We start from the raw sequence: 13,137 nt of genomic DNA, 5'->3' as shown, positions 1-13,137 counted from the left end.
TATGAAGAAACAATGGATAAGTCGTGTAGCCTGTGACCAGGGATTTGCCCATGTTGCATGGATTTGCCATCTCTTTCTCCCCGTTTGCCTTCCTCTGGTTTCACCCTCCAACCTGCTGAGGATTCCCCTTCTCCCTATAGAGAATGGGGCAGTGGGTATTCCCAGGCCACTCGGTCCAACTCGAAGGCCTCCACCTGCCATTCATTCATTCGTCAAATGCTTACGGAGCTTCCACCACGTGTCAGGCCAGTGAACAAGAAAGGCAAGTCCTTGGCCTCATTCTGGTAGCTGATACATATAGCAAACACACAGGAAAGATTTTCCCAGATCACAACAGGTGTGATGACGGAAATGAGCAGAGTTAGAATACAAAGGACCCAGGGAGACCACGCTCTACCAGGAGGACAGGGATGAGGAGTCCTCCACCCTCATCTTCCACTCTGAGCAGATGACATCTGGAACCCCAAAGATAAATAAGGCACACACGAGCTTCACAGAGGGACCTTGGAGCCTCCAAGGCGGCTTCTTTACACAGCAGGGGAGGCCAGCATCCCTGGTGCCAAGGGAGCAGCTCCAACGGGAGTCCTCAGGAGTGCGGCCAGGAGCTGGAGCTCACAGGCCTCCCGGATACAGCCTAGGAAAGTCCCCGGCACGCCTGCGTCACTAGCATGAGCATCAACGGCCACCCCAGGGTAGGCGCTAAACTGTATACTCACCCCAATATGAACAAAAGGAGTCAGGATTTTGTTGGGGTCTGCACAACCGCCTGAAAAAAACCACGGGAACTTCTGATGAATCAGCAACATGTAGCGCCGAGCGGATATGGAGGACATAACTACTCCCCTTGCCCCCGCTAGCCCAATTTGGTAATGTTGAGACTTATTGGCACATATAATGCTTCTGTGCTCGTGAACCGCTCATGCATTGTATAATCATTGGCTACAAGTTATGTGCTTTGCGCATGCAAGAGTGACCTGTAGCATGATAGGTTAGAATAGTTTCCTGTTGGAAATCCCCCTTGCAGTTATTTGCTTTAAATTGGGTTGCCTGAGGAAAATAAACGAGATCCTGCTTGACACAACTCCCGGCTCCGTGTGTTGCTGTTCAGGGCTGTCGACACTCACCTTCCTTTAAGCCCCACCGCTGACGGGCTGGACCCATCAGGAATTGATCCCACAGGCAATGGAAAGGCATTGAAAAGTTTTAAGCAGAACGATGACATGCTCTGTTTTTATCTAGTGTCACTAGGCACTAGAGAACAAGGTAGTAGGTGCAGTAAGTTAAATATGTCCACATCCAGGAAGCCAATTTTATTTATTGTTGTTTGTTTGTTTTGTGGTACCGGGAGATTGAACTCAAGAGCACTCTACCTCTGAGCTACACGCCCAGCCATTTTTTATTTTGAAACAGGGTCTTGCTGCTGACCTCGAACCTGTTTTAGTCTTCCAAGTACTGGGATTATTGGCTTTTTATATTACAAAATTATTTGTTTATGGAGACAGGAGGATCACGCAGGTTCGAAGCCGGCCTCACTGGCTTAAGAGACCCTGTTTCCAAATAAAAATATAAAAATATATTTAAAAAAGTGTCTGGGAGTGTAGCCCAGAGGTAGAATGGTTTCCAGAAACCCCAGTACCACCAAAATAATAATAATAATAATAATAATAATAATAATAATAATAATAATACACACACATGTATAATTATTTGTTTATTTCTTTGTTTGTGATGGGATCTTCCTAAGTTGCCCCAGCTGGCCTCAAACTCATGATCCTCTCATCTCAGCCTCCTGAATGTCCTGCATCACTGTGCCTGGCAGAGTATGGGGGTTTGAATATAAGAAATTGGTATCAAGAAAAATAAAAATAAGGGCCGGGCATTCGGAAGGCTGAGACCAGAGGATTGCAGTTAGTGGACAGTCTCAGCTACTTAGTGAGGCCTTCTGCAACTTAGTGAGACTCTGTTTCAAAATAAAGAATACAAAATAGAGCAGAGGGTGTAGCTTGGAGGTAGAATGCCCCTGGGTTCCATCACCAGACTCACAAAAAAACAATTTAAAAAAATAAAATAAGTCTTATAAGATACAGACCCAACCTCCTCATCTTCATGAGACTCGGACGGTGGCGCCAGGATGGCTGGTTTCCTTCCCACTTCCCCAAAGGCAGTGCTCTCTGAAGCAGGACCAGGCTCCAGTTTAACTGGTCTCCTGGCAACTTAGCAGCGCAATGTTTCTAGGCTAAAGTCCCAATTCCTCTGGACTCAGCTGCTTTAGTCTCAAATATTTACCTTACCTGGCTCCTCGGGGTAATTAAAGAAGGACACTGTATTCGTCTTGGCTCTCCCTAAATTTTTCTCGGAGACAGAAGAAGCTACAGGTCAAAAATGACAACCCATAATTCATCTCTAACGCTACTGCGACTCCTCTACAAAGGTCCCTTTCAAATGAGGAAAAGCGTAACGCCTGGACCTGCGTTTGCCCTCTCCCACTGAATCTGGGGCTGTGCCTCCCTACCATGGTCCCCTAGAAGCTGACATATTCGACTTACAGCTGCCTCTGGCACAGAGACTCTCAGAATCGCATACTGAGAGCGCATCACGCCAGTTACAGCACAGTGCTTCACTCTGGATCATTATCTTATTATCAGAATGACACGTGCTTTTTTTTTTAATTCAAGAGGAAGAGAAGGTGGGAAGTTACAAGTGAGTTTTTCCTTCTCCTCTCTCAGCCTCTGTCCCTGACTTAAGAGTGCCCTTCCCACTACAAAAGACAAGGAGAGGGAGGGGCTGCGGGAGGGAGACAGGGAGGGACGAAAGGAGAACTGATACAGGAAGCTGTTCAAATGATGCTCTGCCCCCAGATGCAGGTCTCACTAACATGTACAGGGAGAGGGCGGGGAGCGGGCGGGGGTCCAGAGGGAATCACGTTGAGCGCCCGGTTGCATGTGTGTCTGTATCGCTCTGAACCTCACCAGTACAATTACAATGTTCCAGTAAACGTATATAGTGTTTTTATTTTAAATTTTTATCGAGAAAGTATTTATTGATCTTGTATGAGAATGTAAATTATTTCTACATTAAGCTTGTATGGATCAGTAATTTGTTGGTCTCATATGAATTCAAATTGTTTGTGTGAATTTTCTCTGACCTTCTATGAAGAGAGTGCTGTGCCTGTGATTAGTGGTTTTTGGTTTGTTTCGCAATCATCTTTCTGTCTTACTACTCTTTCTAGGTCCTGCAAATAATGATTGGTTAGAAATAATAATAGTAAGCATCTTGTCTTAGTCCTATGAAATGAATAACTCTAAAGTTTCAGTAGTAAGTAGGATGCTTGCTATAATTTTGTAATGTATGTATTTTATTCTATTAAATCCCTCTTCTATTTGTATTTTCTTTCTTTCTTTCTTTCTTTCTTTCTTTCTTTCTTTATTTATTTATTTATTTATTTATTTGCAGGTCTGTGGATAGAACCCAGGGAAATTTGACTTCCAAGCTACACTCCCTGCCCTACTTTTTATCCCTTAATTTGAAGCAGTGTCTCACTAAATTGCAAAGGGCCTCACTTAAGTAATTGAGGCTGTCTGCGTACCACGATCCTCCAGTCTCAGCCTCCCGAATTCTGGGATTACAAGCATGCGCCACCATGCCTGGCTTTGTATTTTTTAATTTTTTTTAACATGAAAGAATGTCAAAACATTAGCATTTTTTTCTGCCTCTCCTGAAGTAAGTATTTGTTTTTTCCTCTTGCAATTTGTTAATGTGGTAAATTACTATTTTGTGTGTGTGTGGTACTAGGAATGGAACCCAGGGGCTTTCTACCTCTGGGCTACACCTCCAGACCTATTTTACATTTTATTTTAAAACAGGGTCTCACTAAGCTGCTGAAAGCCTCACTCAGTAGCTGAGGCTGGCTTCGAACCTGTGCGATCCTCCTGTCTCAGCCTCCCAAGCGCGGGGATTACAAGCGTGCGCCACCACGCCCGGCTCTGCCAATAAGTTTTAAAGGGGTTTTATAGGCCAAGTCCTACAGTAGCCCTGAATTACGAAGCAGGGACAGAAACAGAAACGCCACTTGAACTACTGTCCCCTTACTTCTGCCTGCTTTCTGGAATTCTCCCCGTGGAGTCACACAACCTTAACCGCATACATGCACTTAGAAATACATGCTGTACAAATCTTCGCTCTTACCCACATCCAAAGTGGTAGCGTCCATTTTCTCTAATTCCTTAGTCCTTTCAAGAAAGCAGAAGGCAGCACACACCTCTCCTGAAATATATCTCCTGCCATTCTGGATTCTGTTTTTCCAATAGTTACTCACACACCCTGGCTTTGGAGCACCTTTGCTGGTACGCCCTCCCTCTGCTGACGTATCCCAGGGCTCAAGTGTCCTGGTCCACCTGAGGAGGAAAAGCCCAGGACTACCCTGCCACTGGGCCTTCCACCCCAGCGTACAGGGGCACAGTTTCTGCCTGCTCACCCTAACATTAAGTCATGTTAATTTTGCAGTTCACTAAGTGTGTGGATGTTTATCACGTGTGTGTGTGTATGTGTATGTGTGTGTGTGTGTGTGTGTGTGCGCGCGCGCGCGCGCGCGTGCGTGCACAGGGAATTGCACACAGGGCCATTTTACCTCTGAACTATACCCCCAGCCCTTCTTATTTTTTTTTTTATTTTAAAATATAGTCTTGGCTGGGCGTTGTGGTGCATGCTTGTAATCCCAGAGCTTGGGAGGCTGAGACAGGAGGATCGCACAGGTTCGAAGCCAGACTCAGCTTCTTAGTGACGCTCTCAGTGACTTAGTGAGATCCTGTTTCCAAATAAAATATAAAATAGGTCTGAGAGGATAGCCCGGAGGTAGAAAAGCCCCTAGGTTCCACCCCCAGTACCACCATAAATAAATAAATAAATAAATAAATAAATAAATAAATAAATAAATTACAGTCTTGGCTGGGCATGATGGTACATGCTTGTAATCCCAATATTGGGAGGCTGAGACAGGAGGATCACAGGTTCAAAGACAGCCTCAGCAAGTAGTGAGACTCTCATCAACCTAAAAAGGCACTGTTTGAAAATAAAAATAAAATAGGGCCGGGGTGTAGCTCAGAGGTAGAAGGACTTTGGGTTCAATCCCCAGTTTATGTATTTATAAATAAATACATAAACAAATAACTAACTAAATAAATAAATAAGGTCTTGCTTAATTGCCAAGCTTTCCTTGAACCTGCAACTCTCCTGTCTCAGCCTCCCAACTCCTGGAATTACAGATGTGTGCCACTTCACCCAGCTTCACAGAAGCCCTTGAAGACTCTGTATCCTCCAGTAATGAAAGAAGACAGCTCCATTCTATAATTCCCTAGTCTACTCACTTTCAAAAGGAATTTTTTTTTTTTTTTTTTGCAGTACCAGGTATGGAACACAGGGGCACTCTACCTCCAAGATACACCTCAGCCCTATTTTTTATTCCTTATTTTGAAACAGGGTCTCACTGAGTTGCAATGGACCTAAGTAGCTGAGGCTGTCCACGAACTGTGATCCTCCTGTCTCAGCCTCCCAAATGCTGGGATTATAAGCATGCGCCACCACGCCCAGCTTTTAAAAGGAATTTAAAGCATGTTTGAGCCACGAGCGAAATAATTTTATATAATCACAAAAATTGAAGATGAAGTAGCTAGCCCTCAGTGTTGTCCTCAGAGATTTAGAAGAAGAGTTCTTTCTTTATAAGGGAAGGTATCAGCTGGGTAATATCATGGACCAATTTCCAAAAATGAGGGAGGAAAAAGAGCGTCCTCTACTGAGAACCAAGGAGGGGCCAAGCCTATGCCGGGTGCCTCCCATAGGTTATTCCAGCTTTCATCCTCATAGCAACATGCCTCAAGGCGTGGTGTGGATCAGCAAAGGTGTAAACGAATAAATGCCAGGTAAAACTATCCCTGTCTGATATATGAAGATACCAAGATCTACAGCATGATTTATTCAAAATGACGCCGCTAAAAGGCAGTGGAGCCTTGTTCAACTCCAAATTCCATGTGATTTCTTCTACTCTACCAGCGAATAGTGAAGGGGGAGGGAGAAGGGGGAGGTGAAAGCAGTAGGTGCAATTGTAAACTGCTTCAGAGTTAAGGACTTTCAGCCTATATTAACTCTCTTGATCCGATTCTCAAAACATCTTCCCGTGGTGGGTGAAACTGCTGGTGATACGATCTTTATTTTACAGGTAAAGAAGATATCAAGACTCCAAGAACTGAGGGACTGACACAGGTCACCCGGCCAGCCGGAGGCGGGAGGAGACTTTGACCCCAGCTGTCTGCCAGCAGGCACTTTTGCAGGCAGCAGACACAGGTCAGGGGACAGCAGGGTCCCGGGCAGGTGCTGAGGGCCAGTGTGCACATGCAGAAAGGACGCCCCAGAGCCCGGCCCTACCAAGATGGCTCTGTCGTTATTATGGCTTTTTATTTTTTAATTTTATTATTTATTTATTTATTTATTGTGGTACTGGTGATGGAACCCAGGGTTATTCTACCTCTAAGCTCCACCCCAGCCCTATTTTTTATTCTTTATTTTAATTTATTTTATTTTTGGTGATACTGGGGGTGGAACCCACAGGCTTTTCTACCTCCAGGCTATACTCCCAGACCTATTTTATATTTTATTTGGAAACAGGGTCTCACTAAGTTACTGAGAGCCTCACTAAGTAGCCGAGGCTGGCTTTGAACTGGTGAAACCCTCCTGTTTCAGCCTCCCAAACGCTGGGATTAGAAGTGTGCACCACCTTGCCCGGCTTATTCTTTATTTTGGAACAGGGTCTTACTGAAACGGGGGTTTCTTGAGAGAAAACCCCGGCGAGTTCTTGTCTACGGAGAGCGAAGAATGACACCCGCAGACCTCAGGAAGGGGAGTAAAAGGTTTATTGGAAGCAGCAGGGAATGGGGCAAGGGTGGCTGAACCACCCCCAAAGGGGCTGGAACTCTGGGTCCAGCAGCTGCCTTCAGGACAATACTTGAGAGTAGCCCAAGCCAAATTGCCTTCAGGTGCAGGCTGCTTTCTTCCAGAGTCCACACGATCTGCCAGAAGGGAATAGAGAAAAGTGGCCGAACACCCCATAGGGGCTGTCGGAACTCCGGGGTCCAGTAGCTGCTTTCAGGGTCACTACCCGAGTGTCGCCCGAGCCAAGTGCACATCAGTTGCAAACTACTTTCTCCCAGAGTCCACGTGATCTGCCAGAAAAGAGGTGCAGGTCACCCCTAGGGGCCTGGTCAGCCATGATGTCCAGCGGCCTTCAGGTCACTTCTTGAGAGTCGCCCAAGCCACGTGCCCTCAGATGCACTCTGCCTTCTCTCAGGGCCAACACGACCTGACCTGCAAGAGAGAGAGAGAGAGAGAGAGAGAGAGAGAGAGAGAGAGAGAGAGAGAGAGAGAGAACAGCTCCCCAAAAGGAGAGGGGGTCCCGAGCGGGAAGTCCCCCTTTTGCCATCCGACTGGCCAATGCCTGACCGCTTGCAAGTCCGTTTTTGGTTAGGGTGACTTTTGGGATTCCAAGGAGAATTTGCATGGGGCATTTGCAAGTCCTTTGAAGGGTCTCCTTTCAGGAATGCCAGACTTGCTCGGTGGGTTTGTTGATTAGGAAACTCAGGATGGCTTTGTGAAGCTCTGGCCTTCTTATCTCTGAGCCTTTGGAATTTCAGGCATTTGTCACCCCTCAGGAAACTCAGGAAATTAACTTTTTTTCTACCAAGGCCTTTTCCCTATCTCCCTATTTCCTTTCTATCTCCTCATTACTAAGTTGCAGAGGGCCTCACTAAGTAGCTGAAGCTGGCCATGAACCTGCAATCCTCCTGTCTCAGCCTCTCAAGTACTGAGATTACAAGTGTAGGGGTGCTGGAAAGCAGGCTGGAAGAAGTGCTTTCCCCCCAGTATGAGAGGTTAACTAGAGAAGTCTTCTTCCATATTAGGATTAGAAATAAGGTATTAAAATATAGAGTTAAGATATAGAAGTAAGGTAGGATTGGAAATAGAATGAAGATCCATAAGCCCAGCTGCCCAGGTTGCAGGATTCAAGGACGAGGACAGGGGACCCACAAGGTCAAAGCCTCTAATCTCCAGCTTGCCGGCCAAGGTCTTTATAGATGGGACCCCATCCCCATATCTCTGAGCTAGATCAGCAAACAAGGCCAGGCTAATCTGCTCTCCAGGCAGATTCTTCAGTGCAGAGATAAGCCTGGCCCAGCCAAGGTGGGTGGGAAAGGCAGAGCAGGCTCTGACGTGTGTGGATGCATGTTTTAAAATTATTGGTCAGCCGGGCGTGGTGGTGCACGCTTGTAATCCCCGCGCTTGGGAGGCGGAGACAGGAGGATCGCGCAGGTTCGAAGCCAGCCGTGCGCTGGCTTAGGAGACCCTGTTTCCAAAATGAAAATGTAAAAATAGGTCTGGGAGTGTAGCCCCGAGGTAGAAAGGCTTCCAGGAACCCCAGTACCACCAAAAAAATAAAAAATAAAATAAATAAATAAATAAATAAATAAAATAAAATTATTGGTTGTACTTGTTTGTCCTTGTATCCGATTGGTTGTATTCTAAGGTTGGCAGGCTCGAACTTTTGGCGGGCTCTGCCGTGTGTAACCACTCCCTCATGTGTAACCACTCCCTCCTAGGGTTATAAAATTCAGAGCGTGGAGTGGGGAGGGGTCGAACATCGGCCATAGTGTCTTGGTCTTGACCCCTGGCTAGCCAGGACAGCTGCAGCACAATAAACCTCACGTGCATTTTACATCTCTTGTGAGTCCTTCAATATTTGGGTTGGTGGGCGATTCTCGGACCCTTCACAAGGATGCACCACTATTCCCAGGTCTGTCTTTCTTTCTTTCTTTCTTTCTTTCTTTCTTTCTTTCTTTCTTTCTTTCTTTTACGGTACTGGGGATTAGAGTTATACCCCCGGCCTTCTTGTTGTTGTTGTTGTTGTTGTTGTTGTTGTTGTTGTTGTTATTATTATTATTATTATTATTATGTGTGTGTTGGGGGTGCTGGGAATGAAACCCAGGGGCTTTATACTTCCAGACTACACTCCCAGGCCTATTTTATGTTTTATTTATTTTGAAACAGGGTCTCACTGAGTTGCAAAGGGCCTCACTAAGTAGCTGAGGCTGTCCGCAAACTGCGTTCCCCTATCTTAAGCCTCCTAAATGCTGAGATTACAAGCATGCGCCATCACGCCCGGCCTTATTATGACATTTTTAAATCTTTAGAGCTTTCAAGCCCTTTCTGGAAATGCCTTTTCAAAGGCAAAACTGTCTTTTACAATGCCATTGGCAATATATATATATATATATATATATATATATATATATATATATATATTTTTTTTTTTTTTTTTAAACAGGGGATTGAACCCAGGAGCATTCTTCCTCTGAGCTACACCTCCAGTCCTATTTTATCTTTTTTTTTTTTTAATTTATTCTGAAACAGGTCTCACCAAGTTGCAGAGGGCCTCACTAAATTGCTGAGACTGGCCTTGAACCTGTGATCCTCCCATCTCAGCCTTTCAAGTACTGGGATTACAATCATGCATCACCCTATCTGGCTGGCAGTAAATCCTAATGGAGACAAAGGCTATCAACTGGAGTCCAGAGAACCTATCTGCTTTCCTTTGATTTCTTCAGCAAAACCAACATCTTAAAAAAAAAAAAAAAGTACTCAAAATGTAGCAGATATGTTTATTTCACAATCTATTAAAGACATGTCGAATTAACATCAGTCAAGTGTCCACAGAACATTTGTTTTCCCAGCTATTTCAACTCCACTTAAGTCAAACACCAGTTTTCCAAGCCCATCAAACAAAGGCTTTGCCTGTTAATCATCAATTTGCTTGGAGGTTACTGACTCCCACAGGTCTCAAGTGCGATCAGATTCCCCACCTGGAGCTTCCTCTTTCCCCCTCTGTGTCACCAATTCAGGCTCCTTGACCCTCCCAGATATGGCTGAGGAATTGTTGCCCTGCTGCTCCTCACTTGCCCTGGGGATTCTATAGCCCTTGACCCTCAAGACAGCATTCTTTACCTGTCGACAGGTGCTGGACACTTGCTTTTATATAACTGTTCTCACATTCCTCAGAGTTTTCTTTCTTCAACCAAGATGTTAAGAAACCTGGAGTCGGGCGTGGTGGCGCACGTTTATAATCCCAGCATTTGGGAAGCTGAGACCAGAGGATCGCGGTTCGCGGTCAGCCTCAGCTACTTAGTGAGGCCTTCCACAACTTAGTGAGACCCTGTTTCAAAATAAAGAACAAAAAATAGGGCTGGGGGTGTAGCTCGGAGGTTGAATGACCCTGGGTTCCATCCCCAGACCCGCAAAAAAGAAAAGAAAAGAAAGAAACCTGGGAGCATGGAGTCTTCTCTATTACTTACCCAGCCTGGCTGTGGGTCAGATTACCCAAGCACCTTAAAAGAGCATGCAGATGCCTGGCCCTTTTCCAGCAAGAATGCTGCTCAGAGTCATGTTCAACTACATTTCAGGGAGGCCATCAGCACATCCCAGCTCTGGAAAGACGGGAGACAGAGGGGAGAACTCACAGATTCAAAGAGACCTCAGAGACACCACCACCAGTGCTGTGCTTGAACCTGGTCGATTCCGGTTGCAAACACAGGGTGAGAAATAAGAAAAGAAAAAAAAAAAAAAAAAAACGGGACATTTGGGAGACAATTGAATTTTGAACACCTGCTGACATTAAGAACTTCTTATTTCAGTTTAGATGTAATCATGGTATTGTCTTAAAAAAAACAGTTCATATCTCATAAAGAAATGTGCTGTTTTTATATAAAACGATAGATGGTTAGGATTTGGTTGAAAATATAAAGCAGAGTGAGTAGAAGCATTAGTTAGTCAGACAGATGAACAGATGGGCTAGAATGGGAAGGGCCTGGAGCACCTGAGAGAAGAGCTTAAACAGGCCCTTTTATTTATTTTATTTATTTATTTAATTAATTATTTATTTATTGCAGTACTAAGGATTGAACCCAGGGGTGTTCTATCTCTGAGCTCCACCCTCAGCCCTATTTTTTATTCTTTATTTTGAAACAGGGTTGCTAAGTTACAGAGGGCCTCACTAAGTAGCTGAGGCTGGCCACGAACCTGCAATCCTCCTGTCTCAGCCTCCCAAGTACTGGGATTACAAGCACTACCACCGTGCCTGGCTTAAAGAGGCCCTTTTAAATAAAAATAGCTGTGCTTAGCAAATGGCTGGGATGTCCAAGGAGGTGTCCAGCGGGTATAAGGCTCTCCACCTGACAGCCTCCTTATGGTTTTCCGCTCCAGAAAACAGCCTGTTCCAGACAAATTTCTCCAGAGTGTTAACCTCTTTCTTTTTATCACGACCTTCTTTACGCTGTAGCTTCACTTTCCTAAATAAACCTCCTATATTCCCCCATTCCTGCTTTACACATGATTTTTTTTTTCCACTCTGAGATGCAAGGACCAAGGCAAGAATAATGACCTGGTAAGAGGAGCTCAGAGAAACAAGGTGGACCATGAGTCAATATCTGTAGAAGTTGACATGAGATTCATGGGCAAAAATCAGGTCTGTTATGTTTTTGGTCTACTTCAGTATATAACTGAAATTCCCTATAATAAAATTGTAATCTTCCCAGGTTTATGAACTATCTCTTTTTCTTCCATACCTTAACACACTCGTACACACACATGCACACACACACGTGCACGCACACACACACACACACACACACACATCGAGCATCTGTGTATAATGCGTGTTCAATAATTCTTCCCCAGAGATAGAGAGGGGAGATTTTGAGAATATAATTAGATCTTTTCTATCAAAGGAGCACCTTGACTAGGGCTCCATTTTGTAAAGCTGCCACCGTGTAAATTTACGTGTGCTTGTATTTTTGTAGAGATAGCATTTTCTGGAAAGTGTGAGGTCACCCCCTCCCCTGGCATCCCCTTCAGCCAGTGGTGTAGAGACTGAGAGACTCTGTTTCCACCAATAGGAACACAGCATAGAAGCCCCCACTGAAGATAAAATGGCCAACAGTTTTCCGCTACGCTGTTCCTACACACCTGACTCACTGGTGATAGAATCCATTTTTGCAAAAAGTAAAATTCATCTTACTGAGCTGCTTTTAAATAAGTCTTTTTTTTTTTTTTTTTTTTTTTACAATGCCATAAAAATCACTTCTGACATGATGAAACCTGGACGTTTTGTACCATGTATAAATTCAGGTTTCAGACTCTCTTCTATGATCAATACTAGTTCTCGTCTAAAGGGCATGGAAGAGCTGTTACTAAAGTCGGATCTGCTTATCTCTAAAAGATGAAAAAACTAGTCCCCTTTAAAACTCGCCTGTGGTAATGTGTGTGCCTGTGTGACTGTGTGCACCCCCAAAATGTCTTGTTCTTACAAAATTAGTATATTTAATAACTTTCCAATGGATAAAAACAACAATGCTGTTAAGTAGGGGCTCCTTTTCTAATCATGCACTTACTGTATGGACTAGTCCTGGACCTGAGGAGTCCCAGGGCCTGAGTTTGGAGCCTTCCCCAAGCTCTCACTGGCTAATCCTCCCAAATTACATCCTAGCCCTGAGCTCAAGTGTCTTCCACTATAAGATGGGTTGGTACTATTATCTGCCCTGAGAGCACTGGTCAAAGCATTATCTACCTGTAAAACAGTGCCTAGCACTTCATGAGCTCCCAGCAGTATTGTCTGTTCACACAACTCTGCTCTTTATATAAGTATGAAGTGTGCCTACAAGAGCTGGACTGCTCATAAACACAATTAATAATAAACAATAATTTTAAAATTAATTAATAAATAATAAACACAATAACTTAATTGCATCAGATTTCAATGCAATTAGTAGAGACCATATCTACAATTCTACTAATCCCAACTTTTTTTTTCTTTTCTTTTTGAGGTAAGGTGGATGGAACCCAGGGGTATTCTATCTCTGAGCTACACTCCCAGCCCTATTTTTTGTTATTTTGAAACAGGGTCTCACTGAGTTGCAAAGAGCCTCCCTAAGTAGTAGCTGAGGCTGTTCGTGAACCATGACCCTCCTGTCTCAGCCTCCCAATGCTGGGATTACAAGCGTGCGCCACCACGCCCGGCCTTAATCCCAACTATTTTTAAAAGAA

The sequence above is a fragment of the Muscardinus avellanarius genome, assembly GCF_963383645.1.
Source record: "Muscardinus avellanarius genome assembly, chromosome: 11".
NCBI lineage: Eukaryota > Metazoa > Chordata > Mammalia > Rodentia > Gliridae > Muscardinus > Muscardinus avellanarius.
The sequence above is the reverse complement of the archived record's forward strand: the minus strand, read 5'-3'. Positions refer to the sequence as shown.